At 41.8% G+C, this 10,357-nt stretch overlaps 1 long non-coding RNA gene across 3 annotated transcripts in view; it reads left to right on the forward strand.

Moving 5' to 3' along the window:
* The window catches only part of LOC110405122, a 36,513-nt gene that overhangs the window by 15,963 nt on the left and 10,193 nt on the right, over window positions 1–10,357 (forward strand). The window contains exon 4 of one of the 3 annotated variants that reach the window (XR_002442691.1): window positions 2,378–3,918. The exons of 1 other annotated variant lie outside the window; for it this stretch is intronic. This is a non-coding gene — a long non-coding RNA (uncharacterized LOC110405122). One more of the 3 variants, XR_002442693.1, reaches the window with a different exon arrangement.

Consider the following 10,357-nt stretch of genomic DNA (forward strand, 5'->3'; position numbering starts at 1 on the left):
TGTGCTTTTCTTCGTAGAGCTGAGGATTTAGGGCATGCTCCTTAGCATCCTACTTCATACCAGAAAGTCCCCCCTTCCTCACAGTCCCAAGAAACTGCAGTTACCACTGTTCAAACCATGCAGCTCAGTGGAAGTGCATCTTACTACCTGATGGAAGTAGAGGTGAAGCATGCTGGACTTAGAGAGTCTGCAAACATGGCTCACTACCACTGCCTAGAAATGTAACATCTTTGTGTGGTTTGTTAGTTCAAAACATTTTCAAGACGTATGTGTAAGACTAGGACACTGTTAAAAAAGAGTAAATGAAAGAGAAATAACGCTTGTACCTACCTGTCCTAAATGTTATATACAAGTCGCTTTTCTTGCTCCCTTTATATCCATGGTGCTGTGACTTAAGCACCATGAGCGATGCATTTTGTTGTACTAGCCTTGCACCTTCTGGCTGCATCCATAAAGGCAAATCTTGTGGGGAAATGTGTTTACTTTCCATCCAAAACATATCCATGGCTTTTCCCAAGTTCAGCTTCGTACCTTCTACACTGCACGTGCCTCATGTCTCAAGTGAAGTAGGCTGGTTCAAGATCACTTCCTTCTCCCAGACTGCATATAATGCAGTTTCTCAGCATTGGTGGAACTCTTCTTAGAGCCAGCCTGGAGTGACCTACAGGGCCCTTCTCACTGCTGAGTGGTGCCTGGCCTAATTCATTTTCTGTACTGCCGTGCTGGTTCTGAACACAGAATCAGACTCTGAAAGAGTACGGCCTGTGTGTAATTGATGCTTTTAACATTGAGAGGCAGCAAAAAAAATAACCAATGAACTTAATGGGAAATTGATTTCTTGTCCCGCTTTCTTATTCTGTTTAATGTGTTTTATTTCACACTTCCTTGTCAAATTCTAATTGGACATTTAGTTTTGTATTATAGAGTCTACTCATCACTGTCTATTTTATTGTGTCTGCAGCTGTAGGGAAGGAGTAACTGAAGGATAAGGATTTGCTGAGGCTCATACAAAGTAAAAAATGTTTGTAGAGGTGAAACAATACATACAAAGTGAAGCCAAAGCTAGGAGGAGCTGCAGGCCAACACTGCCCTTTTTAGGGCTGAGCTTTGCTCATCTTCCAAGTGATAAAGGCTGGATTAGAAATAGGGATCAGTATATTAGTTTAAGGACCAATATATTAGTTTAGCAAAATGGATCAATGAGTACTAGTTTTAAAACTTTCCAGTTTAGCCTTGCTTGGTGTGTGTGAACAGCTTTGTTTTTCTTAATGATCCTGCTTCACAGGAGCACTGGAGTCACAATAGACCCCTTTTATCTTTGCATCCACCAGGTGCAAGGACTTCTTCCTCAGATTTCACATATATGGTTTTGGGTTATAATGCACTAAGATAGAAAGTTTCTCATTATGGCGTAACACGCAATGGAAATTTGCCAAATTGGGGAAAAGCAGCTAAAGGTCAGCAAAAGTCACTGTGATGAAGCTCATGATGGAAAAACAAAGAGAAAGTAAGTGGTCTAAGACCACCAGAGGCCACTACCACACGTGCCCAGCGGAACATTAGCAAATATTAATGAGTTCTTGGAAAAGAATGAATATATATGCACGTGTATTGCATATGTGTATCTTAACGGTTTGAACGTAGAACTTGAACTCTGAGAGAGTGCACTTGATTTGTCAAGTCACCCAGTACGTATCATGAGGAATAAGGGAATGCCACTTTCTAACACCACATTGAAGTTAGAGACTTTTCTTCCCAGATTTCAAATGACACAAGAATGTGATCTGAGGGCTGTAAAACATAAGTATGCCAGGAAGTACTTCCTGTGTCCCAGAATTAAAGAAACCCATCATAAATATCCTAGAACATATTTTGTGCATTTATGTGAGTAACGTAATCTGAGTTCTCGGTGGATCCAGCCTACAAAATAAGAACTGGGAATATCTGAGGCCTTGCTTGAACAGCTGCCACTTGTTAATGATCTGCAGCTGATGGTTATTTTGGCCACTGATTCCTGAACTCACCTGGGACAAGTTGCTGGGGAGAGGATTAAATAGTGTGGTACAACATGGTACACGAGGTACACACTGGCACCTGCTAAAATGTCTTCCATAAGCAATGCCAGCTGTGATGAGCTGAGAACATTGCTGTGATTCTCTACCCAGGACGGATACAGGGAGAAAGGGGAAGCAAGGAAAAAGAGGTGGATGTGCAGCTGGGTTTGAGTGGCATGTCTGAGGCACTGTCACATCTAGTTCAGTAAGAAGATATGTTTTATTTCAATATGTCTCTCAGCCCTGAAGCTTGCTTTGGTGGAAAAAAGCGTTGATAATTAAGTCCTGAATTATTGTAACTCTAAATCTCTTCCTGGCCCCAGAACAAAACACAAGCAGCAGTAGATCAACCATGCTGGTGGAAAAGCAAGAAAAGCACTGAAGTACAGTCTCCTTTTTGGACCCCACCCCCCAGTGCTCAGGTCAGAGAGCTGACGAGCAGTGCACCTGAGGCCTCCACCACCAGTCTGATGTGGGGGAGGAGGTAAGCAGCTGCAGTGCAGGTAGGGAGCTTTTTACCACCAGCTGTGAAGTACGAGTGGTTTGGTGAATAATTTCATTAACAGTCTGGTTGAAGAAAAGTAACGTGCACTGAGCCTTGGCAGGCAGTGTAGTGCTGACCATACAACACTCTTTCTCTGAGCCTTTCTACATGCCATGAAGGAGCAATGTCTTAGTCAGGAGATGGACAGCAAGGGGACGTGGCAAGATGACCCAGTGCTTCCCATATGCTTGGACTGCATCTTTTACCAGGACGCAGCAAGATCTTACAAAATAATTCCTGTAAGTGAATTGTTAAGGAAATTGTATTCCTATTCATTTCCTGCTTTCTTCTTGGAGCCAGTGTTACGCTAAGCTGCTGAGTTGTATTGCTTTATTCTACTTTGCATGGTAATAGATGAGGTACATGGCTGATGCAATTTGAAATCCTGTTGCTAGTGATTCTTGAAGTTGCTTTTTCAAGTAAAATGTGGTTCAGATCTTCATTCTGTATTTATTTGTGTCAGTAGGAGTTTTACTTAACTAAGGGTTTCTGAAGCTGGTTCCTACCAGACTCTCAGATCTGTTTTCTGCACAGACACACACAGGAACCCTGTAAGGAATAAAGGCAAAATACCAAGTGTTGAAGTTTCCCTTCTGTCCTCTCAATCCTGCAGTGGTACCTCTTGTTAAACAGTTGAAGTTGAGTTTGGAAACTTCAGTGTTCTGTCTCTTATAATGTATTAAGTACCCATTTCGGAGATTTCTTAGCTGAATCAATGTGTTTCTATCCAGGAGACATTATACATTATTGCAAATACACGTAAAAGAAGCATTAAAGAAGATGACTACTCATTATGCTGGGTAGCAGCAGATAAGCGGTAGCTATGCCTGTTGAATATGTGTCTTTGTAGAGCATTACCCAATACTATGCACCAATCTCCTAGGATAATGTTTCTGTCATAGTATTAAACACTGAGCTTCACCTAAGGTGTTCAGCTCTCTTGAAAACGGTGTTTGTTTTTTATAGAAATGAGTGGCAAGTGGTGGAAATTAATGATGACATATTAGGCACAAATAGTTGGATGTTGTTAGTGGGTTCCCACCAGAAATGCTGACAAGCAGCAATACAGGCAATCCTGGGATCTCCAGGCATGTTCTTTGGTGCTGATCCTATTTGCTGACACGTTGCTTTCATGAATCTCATCATTAGTGCTGTAAGCACATGAAGAATAAGTTAATTCTACTGTAACATGATTATTAAATCCATTAATCAAAGGCAGGATATCCGTAATTAACTTATTCTCCAGCATCAAGTAAATGATTCTACTGTGAGCTTTAAGAAAGCAATTGTTCACAAATACGCAAACATACAGTGGGGCTATTAGACTATAAGGCTGCGTAATTGTATAATTAAATTATAAATTTTGCATATTTTAATAATATATATTTTAATTATGATCTTTGCAAGGTTAAAATGGGAGATTGTTATTTTTGCTTATTTTATTTTTAGTTCTTACATCTCACTTAACAAAAAAAGAATTCCTGTCTGTCTCCTGCCTGAAAGCAGATATTGTTTTCTTCTCAGACTTTGGTGAGGCTTTTGTTGACTCATTAGATCTGTCTCTACCAATGGCTGCCTCTAGATTTTTGCTGTGTCACACTTCAGCATCATCACTGTTGGTAACTGTAGGCATTCAAGTTTCAACTTGAAATAACAGAAGTGTCTGCTAGCTCCGTTCAAGCACCAAAAGCTTGGGATGGATTAATGCAGGCTTACTGACTCTTTTTCACACAAAAAAAGTCTGAAAATTCCTTTACTCAAGCTAATCTTTTCTTCCAAGGGGGTAGATATTTCAAGGGTTCTTTTCAAGTCTGTTTCACTTCTCTGCCATGCTTTAAGAAAACCAAACTTCTGAAAGCTCTGTAGTTTTACTCAGAAATACTTGAGATTCCTGCCCTGTCAGATGAAGGTGATACAGAAATGTTTAGACAATCAGCAGTCAGTAATAAAGCATTTCTTGATGTCGTTCTTTTGAAAGCTGAGTTGTAGTGAGGAAATCCGCACAGAAAATATCATGAGGGCACTTTCTTGCATATCTTGCCCAGAGTTCCAAACTTGTCTTAATTTTTCTCCTAACACTTCAATCACAAATACAATATAGAAGATACAGCCAGTGCCATTCTTCTTTTGAGGGAGAGAGCACAAAGGTTTGCCCACTTTCTGCCTTGATTTTTGGAGAGAGCTAAAGAAAAGCCTCTCCATCTTTTGCACAGATTTCAGTATTTTCAGGTGTCGAGCTTTATTGCAGTTGATGCTGCAGTTTGGTGTGGAGTTGAACTTGTGTGTCAAAAGCAGTTGCTGTCTAAATAAATGGTGAGACAACAGGGCTATCAGGTATAGTAGAGCTTCAAAGGCACCAGAGCATAGGGGAAACCTATCAACTCTTCACATAAAAGCAAGCAAAAAATGAAAAGCCCAAGAAAGTTATAGCCTACCAGCTACCAGCCCTGGGACAGAAAGAGGACAACGGAAGATATAGGTAAGGTCCTGGTAAGCGCAGCCTGTCCCAGGGTTGTGGGTGCTACCTGCTGACATGTGTCAGCTGGCTGACAGTGCTCTTCTCACTCCACTTTATGTGTAACTCACTTTCATCAGTGTGTTTGAAGACTGGTCTGATCCTTGTCCCTGACCTACCACAAACATGCTCCAATTACTTGGAGAAGGGCTGGAGGGGAAAAAACAAAACCAATGCGGTGTTGGCTCAAGGAAATATTTTTGAGGTACTTCCCCCTAACAAAGACTTGAAAAGTATTATTAGCTCTGAGGGGCGGATGTGCTTACACATACTTGCCTGTTCCCCACAAGAGGCAGTGAGAGGATACAAGAGCAGGTTTAGGCCCAAAGATCTTACTGGTGATAGTACTAGTTGTCTGTACCAGAAAAGTTCTTAAAAAGAATGAAACAGTCTTTGCTGTAAAAGTCTAACATTAGAGAAGGAATTCTAAAACTTACAGAAATGAATACAGAGTAATTTTTCTTGGCAGCCTTAATGTTAACGGGTATGACAGTTTGCCTTGTCCAGTTTATATAAGAGCAGCTGATACAAAATGACTTCATAGCTGGATATTTATGAGAAGTTTCATTTCAAATAATATAGTTTTTGCCTCTGGCGGTGCTGTGGTTTAGCCCTGTTATTACTGAGAACTAAATCTTTAGGATATTCTAACTATAACTGCAGGGCCTGTTTGATCTACCCAGCAAAGTTATTATTTTCCAAGGCAATAGAAACTTCGTAATGGAAAGTCTCATTAGCAAAAACTACCTGTCCCTAAAAGCAGGCACAGAGAGGAAACTTTGGGGGTTTTCTTTCCCTTTCAGAAGGGATATGTGGGTTATGTGTGAGGAGAGAGGCTTTGCTGGGGCTTTGATCTGGGGCAGTGTAGGTGTGAGGGAGTTATATGGCAGTAGGAGATAAGAAGCTGTGCAAGATGGTAGGAGGAAACTCTGGTGTGAGTGTGAGTAGGCACAGCAGGCAAAGCCTGAGACAAAGCCGAAGGGGCAGCACTTACCACTGGAAGAAGGTCTGGGAGGCACAGGTGGTTGCTCTGGTTGTTTGATCTGTGCTCTGGACTTTGCGTGCTGCCTACTGACAAACAGGTCTGCATACACTAGATGACTGGGTCACTCTTCTCTCTTCTTCCAGAGATTACTCCCTATCTAGTTTCTCTCATGGACTGCTGTGTAGTGAGTTCCTAGAAAGCAAGACCCTTACAGGATTCATTACATGGAGATCAGTAGGAGCCTCAAACAAAGTCCTAAATGCTTAGAGCCAGGGCCAAAGCAAAGGTCTCCTTTCTCCAAAATCTGAACAACAGCCAGATAAAGCCTACATGCATTGTAAACCCAAGAGGAAAAGTGCACATGCAAAGAACTTGGTCTCAGCCTTTCCAGCAAGGGCTTTCCTTTCTGCTGCTTCTCACTTGTCAGGAGTTCCTGGGGAAAAACTGTTCCCTCCTGCATCTGCCTGGGCCAAGCAGGCTGCAGGGGCACTCACCTGCAGGTTCTGCACCAGCACAGCCCCCTGGCCTTCACTCACAGTGTTTCATTAATACTTAGACCCTCAGGCTGGGATGGAGCAGGGCTAGGAGTGGGGCCTTGCCAGCCCTCGGAAGCCCAGCACTAGTCCCAGCTACTTTCCTCTCTTGTTTCTGAGGGTCACAATAAGGTGGGTAGCTTATCCATGGCAGCTCTTTGCTTTGTATATCTGTTCATGATGAAACGCATGAAACCTGGAACAGTGAAGGGAATATGAGTGAAAAATACGTATGAATTAAGGATTATGTGTAAAAGCCTGAGCCCATTTAAATCAATAGCCAGATTCCCATTAATTTAAATAGGCTGAAGATTTCACCCAGCTGTTTTTCTTTTTGCTTAGCTGGCTTCCTGTTTGAGTTGGCAGGGCAAATGGACTTTGTCCCTATCCAGTGTTCCCTATCCAGTGTCCCTATCCAAACTTCAGTTTATGTTTTTGTTGTTGAGGCTGATGAAACACTCTTAGAAGTTTCAGTTTGTTCTAACCACAGTGTGGCTAGAGATAGTGAGCACAAACATCTTGCGTGCACTGAAGTCAGAATGCTTTTGCTACAGTGGATGTCTGAAAGCACAAGTGCTTTGAAGAAGAGTTGGTCTGGTCTTATATTTGAGATAACAACTGATGACACCTGATGTAAATCTACATCTGCTTAAAAGAGGCTTTCCTATAGCTGGATACCTCTGCTTATAGAAAATATCAGTTTAATGGCATCTATTGATGCTGCAGGAGTGGATTGCTCAATATAACAGCAAAGTGGAAAAGGAAGTTTTCTAAGACATGATAGTGTAATAGTGACTGACTCCTCTCCTATACCACAGCATTATGAGAAGACAGACCCGCTCCTTTTCAGGCTTTAGAGCGAGGCTATGTGGACTGTGGGGAAAGCATCTGAAAACAGGAAGACACCTCTGGGAAAATCTGAGCTGGTCGTCTAAAAGCAAAACTCACTGCCTCCTTTGGAGGGAGAAAAATATTTCTAAAATACAGTTCAGGTGGGCAAAAGTCTAAAACTCAATAAATTAAGGATTGAACTAACCTTGCATTTCTGAACTGGTGGGAGAACTTGGTTCTACAGCAATGATCAGAGACATCTCCGTGGTCTCACCCTACCTTCAGAGTTTTAATTCCATGCTCTGTGAGGTTTGGGGATTTGCTTTTTGGGTCTTGCAGTTCAGTAAAACATAATAGAATACTATGCTATTGAAGGTGATATGTTTTATAAAACAGTGTAACTTAAAGCATGGAAAGAAGTACAGGCCATTTCCTTCCAAATACCTCCTCTATAATACAGAGGGCCTCTGCAGTATGACTGAAAATAAAAGCCCACAGCATACTGGACAAAAAACAAAGAGACAGCTTCTAGATTCACAGACCTCCAGAGTGGCATGTTGTCAGGTTCCGCCCATGGACATCTCATTGCTGAGCAGATGCAACTGCCTAGTGCACCCAGCTACAGTGCTGGCGGGAGTCAGGACCCCTCTGTGCTGAAGATATCTGCTGTGTCAAACCTGTGCCAGTATAGGCACAGCTTTGCTTAGGATCTGGAATCTCTGTACAGTACACTATCATTGCTCAGAGGCCTTTCTAGAAAGAAAAAAGGTGGGAAAAAAAAAGTCATATCTAAAATTAACTTTGCTTGCTTTCTCTGAGTTCACAGTTCATAACTCTTCTGTTAATGTTGCTTATCAGGAGGGATGATCACCCATATGTTAGCTTTGTGTGAATACTCTCAAAATAAGGATTTCTTGTTTGCAGTCAAAAGCATCTGCACTAATCCCACCAAGAAAATTAGACATAACAGACTTCTTGTTCCAAACAAAGCAGCTTGCAGTTCAAAACTGAATTTTCTTGGAGTGCTCGGCTAGCATGACAACTAAAAAGAGTTTCAGACCACAGGAACTTTCAGGAGAAGTGTACAGTTTATGACCCAGAACTCGAAAAGAAGAAAGGAAACATTAAATCATTCATTACCAATGTAATACTTATCTCAGATTACATGAAGCCTGTTGTCTGATCCTAGCTGTAACAATAGATTATAATTTAAAACAGAACGAATAGAAAAGTTATTTCAGTGAGAATTTGGAGAGAAACTGTGCTAATTACCAGCATTATACAGCTTTTACAAGGAAAGATTATTTTCTGGCTAGCTGTGTGTTGTGACACTAAATACCATAAGCAAATAAGTGATTTCTTCTACTCATTCAATGAATAGGTTTGAGATGGAATTAACCTTTTAAAAATGCAAAGTATTCCTGCAGCAGATGGTAGTTTGTGTATACAAATACCTTTCAGAAATCATAATGTAAACCACATGTTCTGAAACAATAGGATTCCTGAGCTGAACCAGACATCCTCCTGAAAATGCAAGAATAATCTCGAAGCTCAAACTGGTGGCTGCTGCAGCACAGGACCTGTTTGTGCTGGGGTGAAATGGGCATGAGAAGAGTTGAAGAAAAACAAAGGAGGAGGATGTGGAAGGAAGCAGGATGATGCTGGGACGATACAGATTTATCACTCAGTTACACTCTAACATCCATGTGCTAGCTCTAGACAAGGGCTGCAAACAGGCTGTGATAATCTGCTCTAGCCCTCTTCTATAGTACAGTGGTTTCATATTTTAAACTAGTGAAATAATCACCAAAATGCTTAATGCTGCTGTGGCTAGACTCCTTTTGGTCCACGCTAGCTAGGACAACTCTACATAGCATACTCTTAGGCTTAATATTTCTCAACCTAAATGATTCTATAAATATGTTCACAACCATTTCTCTGCAAAGGCTTAAAGTGCACGCAAATGTTTTTAAATGAATAAAATTCCAGAATTTGTGGCTTCAGGAAATACTTGTAAGGAAAAGTTATAGCAAACCAAACCGTCGCTGCAAAATCTTCTCAGAAAAAGCAGGTCAGTCTTTTCCTTCATCCTTTTCCATTTGGCCAAGAGCACAAACTGGCACCGTGATGGAATAGGGAACATTAGGGGTGGATCTTGAGTCCTGTAGCTCTTCCAGATCTGTGGTGCCAGTGCTGGCAGGTAGATGTAGTCAGTGGGAGATGAAGCAGCTCCCAGCTCAGGACCGATCAGCTTAGAGACCAGAGTTCCTTCAGAGAGTGGGCTGCTGCTCAGAACCCCTCTCGTAACAGGTCAGCCTTGTTGTATGCTTCCTTATGAAGCATACAGTTTCCTCTTCATAGGGAAGCATACAATAAGGCTGACCCTTGGCAAACCAGAGCCTGTGTGCAGAGCTTACCTGTGGCTTTGCTCTCACCGGCAGTGTACGTGTTACATAGCAATCCTTTGTGGGAAGGGAGGATTTCCGTGTGATGTCTGTCAAGGTATCAGGGTTTACCTTTGCATACCAGTAACGCAGAAGTTACTCTGTACTATACACCTATCAGAATATGAAAGTCTCTCATATTGAACTTAGTGGTGCTTCTAGCTTATGTTAGACAACACCTCAAAGGGACAGGAAAAACAGGATTGTGCAGCTCACCATCCTGACCATGCTGAAGAACATAGATGGGCTCACAATGGTCATCTGTCTCTGCCAAGCACCATATGTGGGACCACAGCCACACCAGCAATAACACTGGGCTACTCCAGGATGTTGGGGAAGTTGAGTTGACTTGCTTCACTGTAGAATGTGCAATTGCAAAAATTAACTTTGGTCCCTCCAATGTGCCCAATGTACCTGCAGTAGGATGGAGCATAGGTGGCTTGCTTACTTT

Source organism: Numida meleagris, chromosome 12, assembly GCF_002078875.1.
Source record: "Numida meleagris isolate 19003 breed g44 Domestic line chromosome 12, NumMel1.0, whole genome shotgun sequence".
NCBI lineage: Eukaryota > Metazoa > Chordata > Aves > Galliformes > Numididae > Numida > Numida meleagris.